The sequence below is a fragment of the Coregonus clupeaformis genome, unplaced genomic scaffold (assembly GCF_020615455.1).
Source record: "Coregonus clupeaformis isolate EN_2021a unplaced genomic scaffold, ASM2061545v1 scaf0658, whole genome shotgun sequence".
NCBI classification, from domain to species: domain Eukaryota; kingdom Metazoa; phylum Chordata; class Actinopteri; order Salmoniformes; family Salmonidae; genus Coregonus; species Coregonus clupeaformis.
In genome coordinates, this window is record NW_025534113.1 from 263,873 (window position 1) to 274,667 (window position 10,795).

General features: G+C 40.9%; 1 long non-coding RNA gene across 1 annotated transcript; it reads right to left on the reverse strand.

Annotated features, from left to right (window-relative positions):
• Positions 1–2,575: 2,575 nt before the first annotated feature.
• Positions 2,576–4,542, reverse strand: LOC121555598. The gene is made up of 3 exons (XR_005997950.1): positions 4,524–4,542; positions 4,424–4,443; positions 2,576–2,701 (listed from the first exon to the last, which is right to left on the reverse strand). It is a non-coding gene; the product is annotated as an uncharacterized LOC121555598 (long non-coding RNA).
• Between the last annotated feature and the right edge of the window lie 6,253 nt (positions 4,543–10,795).

A 10,795-nucleotide genomic window follows, 5' to 3' on the forward strand; every position in this document is an offset into this window, starting at 1 on the left:
AATGCCAAGAGTGCGCAAAGCTGTCATCAAGGCAAAGGGTGGCTACTTTGAAGAATCTCAAATAGAACATATATTTTGATTTGTTTAACACTTTTTTGGTTACTACATGATTCCATATGTGTTATTTCATAGTTTTGATGTCTTCACTATTATTCTACAATGTAGAAAATAGTAAAAAATTAAGAAAAACCCTTGAATGAGTAGGTGTGTCCACACTTTTGACTGGTACTGTAATTAACTGAAAATAAATACAACATAAATATTGTAATTGTCATCAGATTAATGTTAGAACAATGTATTTACATAATTCAATATGTTAAATATATATGCAATGTGTTTTCATTGGAAAAAACAAGTACATTCATTTTTTAACGTTATCCTTAAAAAGGGGCAATCTGCAGTTTCATACATTTTTGGATTTGGGACTAAATTAATGATATATACCCATTGAATCTTGAAGAATATAACTTATAAACGCCTTGTGAGCTTAGTTCAACTGTCACACCCCATCAGAACCCAAAATATAAGCTTGTTTTACTCTAATGTTCGTAAACATTGTAAATGTAAGCTAACACTGTATAGCCTCAAAACATGGTTAATACTATAATTGTGATATCATCCATGGTTAGTCATTGCATCCATAGCTCTGTCTGTGAATTTGAGAGTGGTAACATTTCTCCAGCTTTTTACCAAAACAGAGACAGGGTGCCTCGTTATTGTTTCAACTGTGGATTAGCCTTTTCATCTTTACCGGTCTAAAGTTTTAGAACACCTACTCATTCAAGGGTTTTTCTTTATTTTTACTACTTTCTACATTGTAGAATAATAGTGAAGACATCAAAACTATGAAATAACACATATGGAATCATGGAGTAACCAAAAAAGTGTTAAACAAATCAAAATATATGTTATATTTGAGATTCTTCAAATAGCCACCCTTTGCCTTGATGACAGCTTTGCACACTCTTGACATTCTATCAACCAGCTTCATGAGGTAGTCAACTGGAATGCATTTCAATTAACAGGTGTGCCTTCTTAAAAGTTAATTTGTGGAATTTCTTTCCTTCTTAATATGTTTGAGCCAATAAGTTGTTTTGTGAGAAGTTAGGGGGGGTATACAGAAGATAGCCCTATTTGGTAAAATACCAAGTCCATATTATGGCAAGAACAGCTCAAATAAGCAAAGAGAAATGACAGTCCATCATTACTTTAAGACATGAAGTTCAGTCAATACGGAACATTTCAAGAACTTTTAAAGTTTCTTCAAGTGCAGTCGCATAAACCAACAAGTGCTATGATGAAACTGGCTCTCATGAGGGCCGCCACAGGAATGGAAGACCCAGATTTACCTCTCCTTAGAGGGTAAGTTCATTAGAGTTACCAGCCTCAGAAATTGCCGCCCAAATAAATGCTTCACAGAGTTCAAGTAACAGACACATCTCAACATCACCTGTTCAGAGGAGACTGTATGAATCAGGCCATCATGGTCGAATTGCTGCAAAGAAACCACTACTAAAGGACACCAATAAGAAGAAGAGCCTTGCTTGGGCCAAGAAACACGAGCAATGGACATTAGACCGGTGGAAATGTATCCTTTGATCTGGAGTCCATATTGGAGATTTTTGGTTGCAACCGCCGTGTCTTTGTGAGACGCGGTGTAAACTCTGTACTTGTTACAACAGAGTGTCAGGTAGATCAGAGCCAGTTATTTGGGACAGAGGTGAGGGTCATTGATACCCCTGACTTCTTCCATGGATATGTTAAATTCAGACAAACATGTTATAGAATGTAAAAAGCGCTGTGGGGATGTGTGTTGTGTGTACTTATTGGTCATTCAGATTGACCGATTCACAGAGGGCAAGAGAGGGATATTAGAACAATTGGAAGAAGCCTTGGGTGAAATCAGAGATAAAACGATTGTCCTCTTTACTTCTGGAGAGCAACTGACAAATATCACCTTTGATGAGTTCATCAAAGAAGCTGATTCTCATCTGAAAGAAATACTAAGTCTCTGTGGGAACAGGTACCATCTATTCAAAAACCCAAAACCATACCACCAGAAAGTAGAGGGTTGGATGGAGAAGATACACAAACTCCTGGGCCAGGATAACATGTTCCCAGATTTACATGGTAGGAGAATATTTGCAAATTCTTTGAATATGTTGGAAAATGCTATGTGCTGTCTATGCCCTTTATATATTGTGGGAGTTTATGTGTTCGCGTTGTTTATCGTCAGAGGTGAAGGTAATGTCAATTCTTTCTTCACTAAAAAGTAAAGGTTCCTGGAGGATCCTTTAGGGGTTCTTCAAATTGAAACTGTGGGGGAACCCCTATAAGTTCTTCGAAGAACTCTTTAAAAAGGTTCTTCAAATAACCCCTTTTAATGGATCCTCAAAGAACCTTTTGAAGAACCTTTTGGGGTTAATTTTTTGAACTACTCCCCCCTCCCCTATTATTAATAATAATATGCATAACAATAACAACAATAACACAATATTTTAGTTGTCAGTGTTTATTAGGATTTTAGTGGCAAAGCAGAATAAAAAAATCAAAATATACCCAAGTCCAATGGGTATATCCTCTGGCATGATGATGTTAATGTGTTGATGTTCTCCGTATCCAAAGCCAGAATGATTTTGCAGTGCGTGGTGATTGAACAGGTTCCCTGTTATATTCATCAGAGGTGTAGGGAGGGTGAAGTCTGTGAATCCAAAAAATAGTAATTATACAGATGATTAACAAAAGATGCACACAACAGAATTCATAGTGGTAAATGTGAATGAAAAAAACTATTTTGATAATGGTTTTCATACACATACAGTGGGGAAAAAAAGTATTTAGTCAGCCACCAATTGTGCAAGTTCTCCCACTTAAAAAGATGAGAGAGGCCTGTAATTTTCATCATAGGTACACGTCAACTATGACAGACGAAATGAGAATTTTTTTTCCAGAAAATCACATTGTAGGATTTTTTATGAATTTATTTGCAAATTATGGTGGAAAATAAGTATTTGGTCAATAACAAAAGTTTCTCAAAACTTTGTTATATACCCTTTGTTGACAATGACACAGGTCAAACGTTTTCTGTAAGTCTTCACAAGGTTTTCACACACTGTTGCTGGTATTTTGGCCCATTCCTCCATGCAGATCTCCTCTAGAGCAGTGATGTTTTGGGGCTGTCGCTAGCAACACAGACTTTCAACTCCCCTCCAAAGATTTTCTATGGGGTTGAGATCTGAGACTGGCTAGGCCACTCCAGGACCTTGAAATGCTTCTTACGAAGCCACTCCTTCGTTGCCCGGGCGTTGTGTTTGGGATCATTGTCATGCTGAAAGACCCAGCCACGTTTCATCTTCAATACCCTTGCTGATGGAAGGAGATTTTCACTCAAAATCTCATGATACATGGCCCCATTCATTATTTCCTTTACACGGATCAGTCGTCCTGGTCCCTTTGCAGAAAAACAGCCCCCAAAGCATGATGTTTCCATCCCCATGCTTCACAGTAGGTATGGTGTTCTTTGGATGCAACTCAACATTCTTTGTCCTCCAAACACGACGAGTTGAGTTTTTACCAAAAAGTTATATTTTGGTTTCATCTGACCATATGACATTCTCCCAATCCTCTTCTGGATCATCCAAATGCACTCTAGCAAACTTCAGACGGGCCTGGACATGTACTGGCTTAAGCAGGGGGACACGTCTTGCACTGCAGGATTTGAGTCCCTGGCGACGTAGTGTGTTACTGATGGTAGGCTTTGTTACTTTGGTCCCAGCTCTCTGCAGGTCATTCACTAGGTCCCCCCGTGTGGTTCTGGGATTTTTGCTCACCGTTCTTGTGATAATTTTGACCCCACGGGGTGAGATCTTGCGTGGAGCCCCAGATCGAGGGAGATTATCAGTGGTCTTGTATGTCTTCAATTTCCTAATAATTGCTCCCACAGTTGATTTCTTCAAACCAAGCTGCTTACCTATTGCAGATTCAGTCTTCCCAGCCTGGTGCAGGTCTACAATTTTGTTTCTGGTGTCCTTTGACAGCTCTTTGGTCTTGGCCATAGTGGAGTTTGGAGTGTGACTGTTTGAGGTTGTGGACAGGTGTTTTTATACTGATAACAAGTTCAAACAGGTGCCATTAATACAGGTAACGAGTGGAGGACAGAGGAGCCTCTTAAAGAAGAAGTTACAGGTCTGTGAGAGCCAGAAATCTTGCTTGTTTGTAGGTGACCAAATACTTATTTTCCACCATAATTTGCAAATAAATTCATTAAAAATCCTACAATGTGATTTTCTGGATTTTTTTTCCTCAATTTGTCTGTCATAGTTGACGTGTACCTATGATGAAAATTACAGGCCTCTCTTATCTTTTTAAGTGGGACAACTTGCACAATTGGTGGCTGACTAAATACTTTTTTTCCCCACTGTACCTTGTCCATAATGTAGAGGCCTATGGGATATTCATTGAAGAGGTAAGGGAGGAGGATGGTACATGTGATCAGCATAACATACCAATAACAATTGACATACCTTTGTATGCCTCCTCATCTGTAAACCTGCAGACACAGACACAAAAGTGAGCCGTTCAGTCATCTGCACCCAGTACAGCTAGCCTTCAACATATTCTTATAGCATACATATTCTTACCTCTTTGTTGATTGATATCCATTGAATTGTATCAATTTTCTGTTTTAGAAAGATTTGTACAAATATGAAAAGATAGATGGTATCATCATAAAACAATATCAGTTTAGATCATACAATGGCCAAACCTTACCTTAAATTGAGGAGATCTTTACATTTTTGTGCCTGCACCTGCTGTCCTTTCAAATTCAAATCCAAATGTTTCAGTTGGGCAGTTAGGTTCCTGCAAGAAACCCCACCAACTAATGAGTTTCCTCTATGAACCCCACCTCCTATGGGGTTATTGGAAGAACCTTTTGGAGGCAATTTTCAGTGCCAAGAACCCTAAGGTTCTTCAAAGAACTTTGAGGATCTTAGAAGAACCCTTGTTGAACCCCACATTTTTAGTTTGTGGTACGGGACCTCCTATGTGTGCATGCATGTGCACAATTTTTTTTTTTTTATGGGCATATACAAGTCTGGCCCTGGATGTTCTGCCGCCCCAGGCGAGACTAAAAAATGCCATCCCCTCTAAACTAGAATAGGCTAGTGTATAGCAAGTGTGGGCAATAGGTTTGGCCTTGGGATCATTTTTTTCTCAACTAATAGTCGGCAGAACAGAACATAATACCAGCCCAATTCATAGGCAAATTAAACACAATTTCTTACACAGAGAAATAGGCATTTTTACCATATTTCTCCAATGTCAAACCAGTGTCTTGTTAGCAACGAAATGGTTACTGTTTGCAAATAATTCAATTTTAGACATCCTTATGAATCTAAGCCTGGCACTTTCAAAAGTGACCTTTTCACCCAGTCAGAGGCATCACTGATGCAGAACAATTTAAGCTTCAACTGCTGGCAACTCATCTGTTGCTTAACTCAACAACAGAGGTGCTTTGCTAAAAAACTGCCTGGGTTTAAACATCTTCTCTTTTCAGAAATTGAAGTCAATTTTTGGTCTCCTCCAATATTGAAGGCCGCAGCTCAGCTTCAGAATGTCATAGTGGGCTGCATAGTGATTAATCAGTATATCCCCATATGCATCAGTCACGTCTTTTGTGGTCATTTTAAAGCTTGTTTCTAGCATAAGGCATCACAGAGTTAAGCATTGCTATAGAACGCTTTATATTATCTGAATACTTTTTATTGATTTATTACAAATATAAAGCTAACTTTTTGCCCTTTTCTTAAACAAAGGGTACGGCATACCCTCACTTAATGTGAGCCCTGGTTTTAACCAAACCCACCAAGCCCTTCCCAGACACGGAGGTATTTAAGGAGTGCATGGTGACAGTATTGGGCGGTTTGGCTGTACCGATAAATCTATGGATAGCATAATTGAGTCTGTCAAACAGGTAGGCCTACCTCTTGTTTTTTTAAATAGGAAAATAGTCTCCAACAAAGCCCTCTTGTTGTTAGTGAAGTCAAATTAAAATGAAGACAATAGTTGAAATTAATTACGTTCAGCTTCATTTGCTGTCCACCTCTGTCTGATTATGCCACAGCCGCTCCAAAGCTGATGTCTGCCCGCTTGCCTTTTTAGTTGACTTTCTACTGAACTCTCTCTCCTCATGAATAAGTTAATGCTTTAAAAAGTGTCTGTCTCATGACATTGTAATACATTTGGTCTCCAGTGTATGGCTACTACTCTTTCTACTGTAGGCTACATCATGTATGTTAAATACATTTGATGGAGCGCTGGCAGAGGGCCGCAGCACTGCATCTCTCTAACAGCACTATGGTGAGGCACGCTGGGCATGGAAAGATAAATATTTTGCGCCCCTGCCTTTGGCAAAGTGGGCACTACTTATCATGGGGCGGCATCAGCGCTCACCTAAATAACCCTCATGCCACTGGGTGAGAGAAGTTATCATTATTGTTAGGCAGAATAATGTGAGATGTTATGTGTTGTTGGAGGTGCGTCATGGTCAGTTTAGCTCAGAAAATGCCGCCCTCGTCAAACTGCCTCTCTAGGTGGCTGCCTAATCCTGGCTAATGGCGGTGCCGGCCGTGAGGTCTAATCATAGAATTATATTTAGAATCCCTATTATTTTATAGAATCGTTGTGGGCCTAGTCATAAAGATGTGTCATTTGACTTTTAAAATGTATTACCATTTATTGTGGCATAAACACAACCAGTCATGATATTTTCATCTGATTGCCAAACAATCATATTCAAAGGGCTCCTCTACAAGGCTACCTACACACGTTCATCCACTCACAACATATTTCCAACTTCCAAACAGTTGTGATGGAAATGTTCTTGTGTGTATGTGATCATCTGTTTAGCACAATGCTGCTTTGTAATAACCTGTCTTGGTTGGGTTCATGTGAGTGACCGATTGACTACACACAGGAGTAAACCCCTATCACTCACAAGCAACTTGGCAGTATACCCAGAACATTGCTCTGGGAACTAGAAGGAGTGATACAATATCTCAGTTTCAAGGTAAGAAGCCTGGTGTGGTATCAGTCAGTCACAATGCAGGAAGCAACCATGCTTATATGACTTGTTTGTGTAGCAGTATAACCGGACTGAAAGGGAACGCCCCTTTTCAGAGTTTCATCAGGCTTGTATTGAGTTTGTGAACCTCTCCAGACGTGAAAATAAAGATTGCTTCACTTACTTTGAGTTTGAGTCCTTAGTGTTGAATTTCTACAACATAGTGGTGAATGGAAAGAGAGACATCTGTTACACAAAGCACCAAAAAGTGTAATGATATTTGGCGATTGTCTGTAGGGTAGAATTAATTGCTCCATTGCTGTCCGCGCTCGTCTTGGTGTCCGCCACTCATCTCTGTCTTGACAAAATGTCAGTGTTCTTCTCGAACCATTTTGGAGCATTTTGGAGTGTCGGCTATAACACCCGTTTTCAGGTCCATTCACTCATTTTTCATGCATCTTAACGTACGGTAATGATAAATAATGGTGTAATAGCCTACAGTTTTCTTGACATTTTAATTCATTATTGTGATAGGCTCATGTTTTGCCTGTACGGCCTACCGAAATCGAGTGGTTCGCTTCCAATGGTGGTATTAAACATTTAGTATTGTGGATATGTAGTTGTGTAATAATGTTATATGATGTACTGTTTTATCTTTTGTTTTATATGTAATGTAAGTGCTTTAATATGTTTGGACACCAGGAAGAGTAGCTGCTGCCAATGGGAATCCCTAATAAATACAAATATACTGTAGCTAGTGTAGTGTATTAGGATTATGTCTTTGTTAATGGATTTTAAGTGGAACTGAAAGAATGTTGATTTTAGTATCAAGAGGGAATGTTTTAGTGTAACGCCACATACAACAGACAGGAAGTGTGTTGTAGACAGGGGATTGGACAGTAGAGGGAGCATCTTGGGGAGATTATATATACTGGGGGAAAAACGAAGGAGAGGGCAGAGCGGCCATTGCAATCGGGGATGCCGTTCTCCGGGTGATCTTGACACCTGTAAGCTCATGCTGAAAGCTTGTGATATGAATAAACCTTATGATCAAAGTTCAGTATGAGCGGACTCCTTTGTTTATCAGCAATAATGGCCAGCATTCACCCGATACGACACTAGATTAGAAACACATTTAACCATAGATTGCATTGAATTACCTGTCAAACTTTTTGGAGTCCACTGCAGCTCTCAGAACCCATCCAATGAGGGGGACACCGGCCAGAACTTTTATATTCTTCAGGGGGATCCCCTTACTACCTCCCCTCGCGAGGATCAGGGCTGCAATGTGTCTCTTCTCACCGTTGTCTTTGATAAGCTTTGCTTTTTCATCTCTCACATTTTCGATGCCCGATAGCGTACGTTTTTTTGCAGCAGCCATTGAAATGGTCAGTAGCCGGCTGGGCAGACAAGACGTGGCGGTAGTCTCAATGTGTAGCTAGTAGCGGTAGCGATGGATAGCAGTAGTCTGAAGTATCTAGCTACTTCTTGCGTTCTAACTCACTGTAACTCGCTACTAGTAGCTAGGTATTTAGCTTACATGACCTACTACGGCTTACTATTTACTGAAATTACTCTATGTCAAGAAAACGATACGCGCGCTTCAATGAGGGGACTCGATTATCTGACCCGGGTTACCCCGGTGGGAGGAGTTTACCCCGGGTGAAAAGTGATTGCATTCATTTTGGAACCGGGCTGCCTCCCGGGTGTGAGCCAGGTTCAAATGCCGTGTTCATGTGCTAATCGGAACTTTGACATTTCTGACTTGCTAAATGGTTTAACGTGGCACGTGTATAACTACAACCAGTAAGCAAGTCGGAAATGTCAGAGTTTCCTAGTTCCGACTAGCACGTGAACGCGGCAAAACCCCACGGCGAAATCGACTCAAAATAAGAGTGACGTAGCCTAGGCTAGATTAAGCACGTGGAGGAATGAGTAGGATTCTGTGTTTTCACATGCAAAAGTGATTGCGTTTGATTTTTTTTAAACGCTTTTATCTGCCTTCCCAATGAAAAGTAGTTCGAAAATTCGAACATATATTTTATGGAAAAGAGATGTATGTTTCTGGACGTTGCACCATGCTGCCTTGTTGACATGCTGTTAATCCCAAACCATGCCCTCTCCCCTACCAACTCACTCAGAGGGCCCTAGGTTGTCACGTGTTGCTGACTAAACTCCTAGAGAGTGATTAGGGCCCTCAAACTCAACCTCGAAGCCAGTGCCACTACATTTTTTCATTGTTCCCCTGGGACACCAGGTGTGTGCAATTAATTATCAGGTAGAACAGAAAACCAGCAGGCTCCTGACCTGTGGTCCGTAGCTCAATTGGTAGAGCATGGCGCTTGTAACGCCAGAGTAGTGGGTTCGATCCCCGGGACCACCCATACGTAAAAATGTATGCACATATATGCGCACATGACTGTAAGTCGCTTTGGATAAAAGCGTCTGCTAAATGGCATATTATTAATATTATTATTATTACCTAGTAGGGTAAGAGTTAAGTACCTCTGGACTAGGGGATCAATAGAGTACCACAGTATGAGTCATAATACCCATAAAACCTAGCGGTCAAACAAGGAAATGGTTCCAATAGTTTTACCCCATTCATTTTTCCCATAGGGATTTTAGAAACACTTCAAATAAACGCTGTGTTTCATGTAGGCTTACACTGGCGTGACGTTTTGATAACTGTGTAAATCTCTCTAGGACAAGGTTACTTTGATCAATATATTCGCCTGTATTTACACCACTGATGACTTCCTGTGGAAACATATTTTGATATTCTTTAATTCTAGTTAATTGATCCAAATGTCAATGTGGGTTGTCATTACGAGTACAGTAGATCTGAAATAGGCCATGAGGTGAGATGGAACTAACCAGGTAAATACCACAGCAGGTAACAGTGAGATGGAACTAACCAGGTAAATACCACAGCAGGTAACAGTGAGATGGAACTAACTAGAGAGAGAGAGAGAGAGAGAGAGAGAGAGAGAGAGAGAGAGAGAGAGAGAGAGAGAGAGAGAGAGAGAGAGAGAGAGAGAGAGAGAGAGAGAGAGAGAGAGAGAGAGAGAGAGAGAGAGAGAGAGAGAGAGAGAGAGAGAGAGAGAGAGAGAGAGAGAGAGAGAGAGAGAGCAGAGAGAGAGAGAGAGAGAGAGAGAGAGAGAGAGAGAGAGAGAGAGAGAGAGAGAGAGAGAGAGAGAGAGAGAGAGAGAGAGAGAGAGAGAGAGAGAGAGAGAGAGAGAGAGAGAGAGAGAGAGAGAGAGAGAGAGAGAGAGAGAGAGAGAGAGAGAGAGAGAGAGAGAGAGAGAGAGAGAGAGAGAGAGAGAGAGAGAGAGAGAGAGAGAGAGAGAGAGAGAGAGAGAGAGAGAGAGAGAGAGAGAGAGAGAGAGAGAGAGAGAGAGAGAGAGAGAGAGAGAGAGAGAGAGAGAGAGAGAGAGAGAGAGAGAGAGAGAGAGAGAGAGAGAGAGAGAGAGAGAGAGAGAGAGAGAGAGAGAGAGAGAGAGAGAGAGAGAGAGAGAGAGAGAGAGAGAGAGAGAGAGAGAGAGAGAGAGAGAGAGAGAGAGAGAGAGAGAGAGAGAGAGAGAGAGAGAGAGAGAGAGAGAGAGAGAGAGAGAGTGTGTTTGTTTATCTCAAACCTTTATAGGAACAGGGAGGAACAGGAAGGAACAGGGAGGAACAGGAAGGAACAGGGAGGAACACGGAGGAACAGGGAGGAACACGGAGGAACACGGA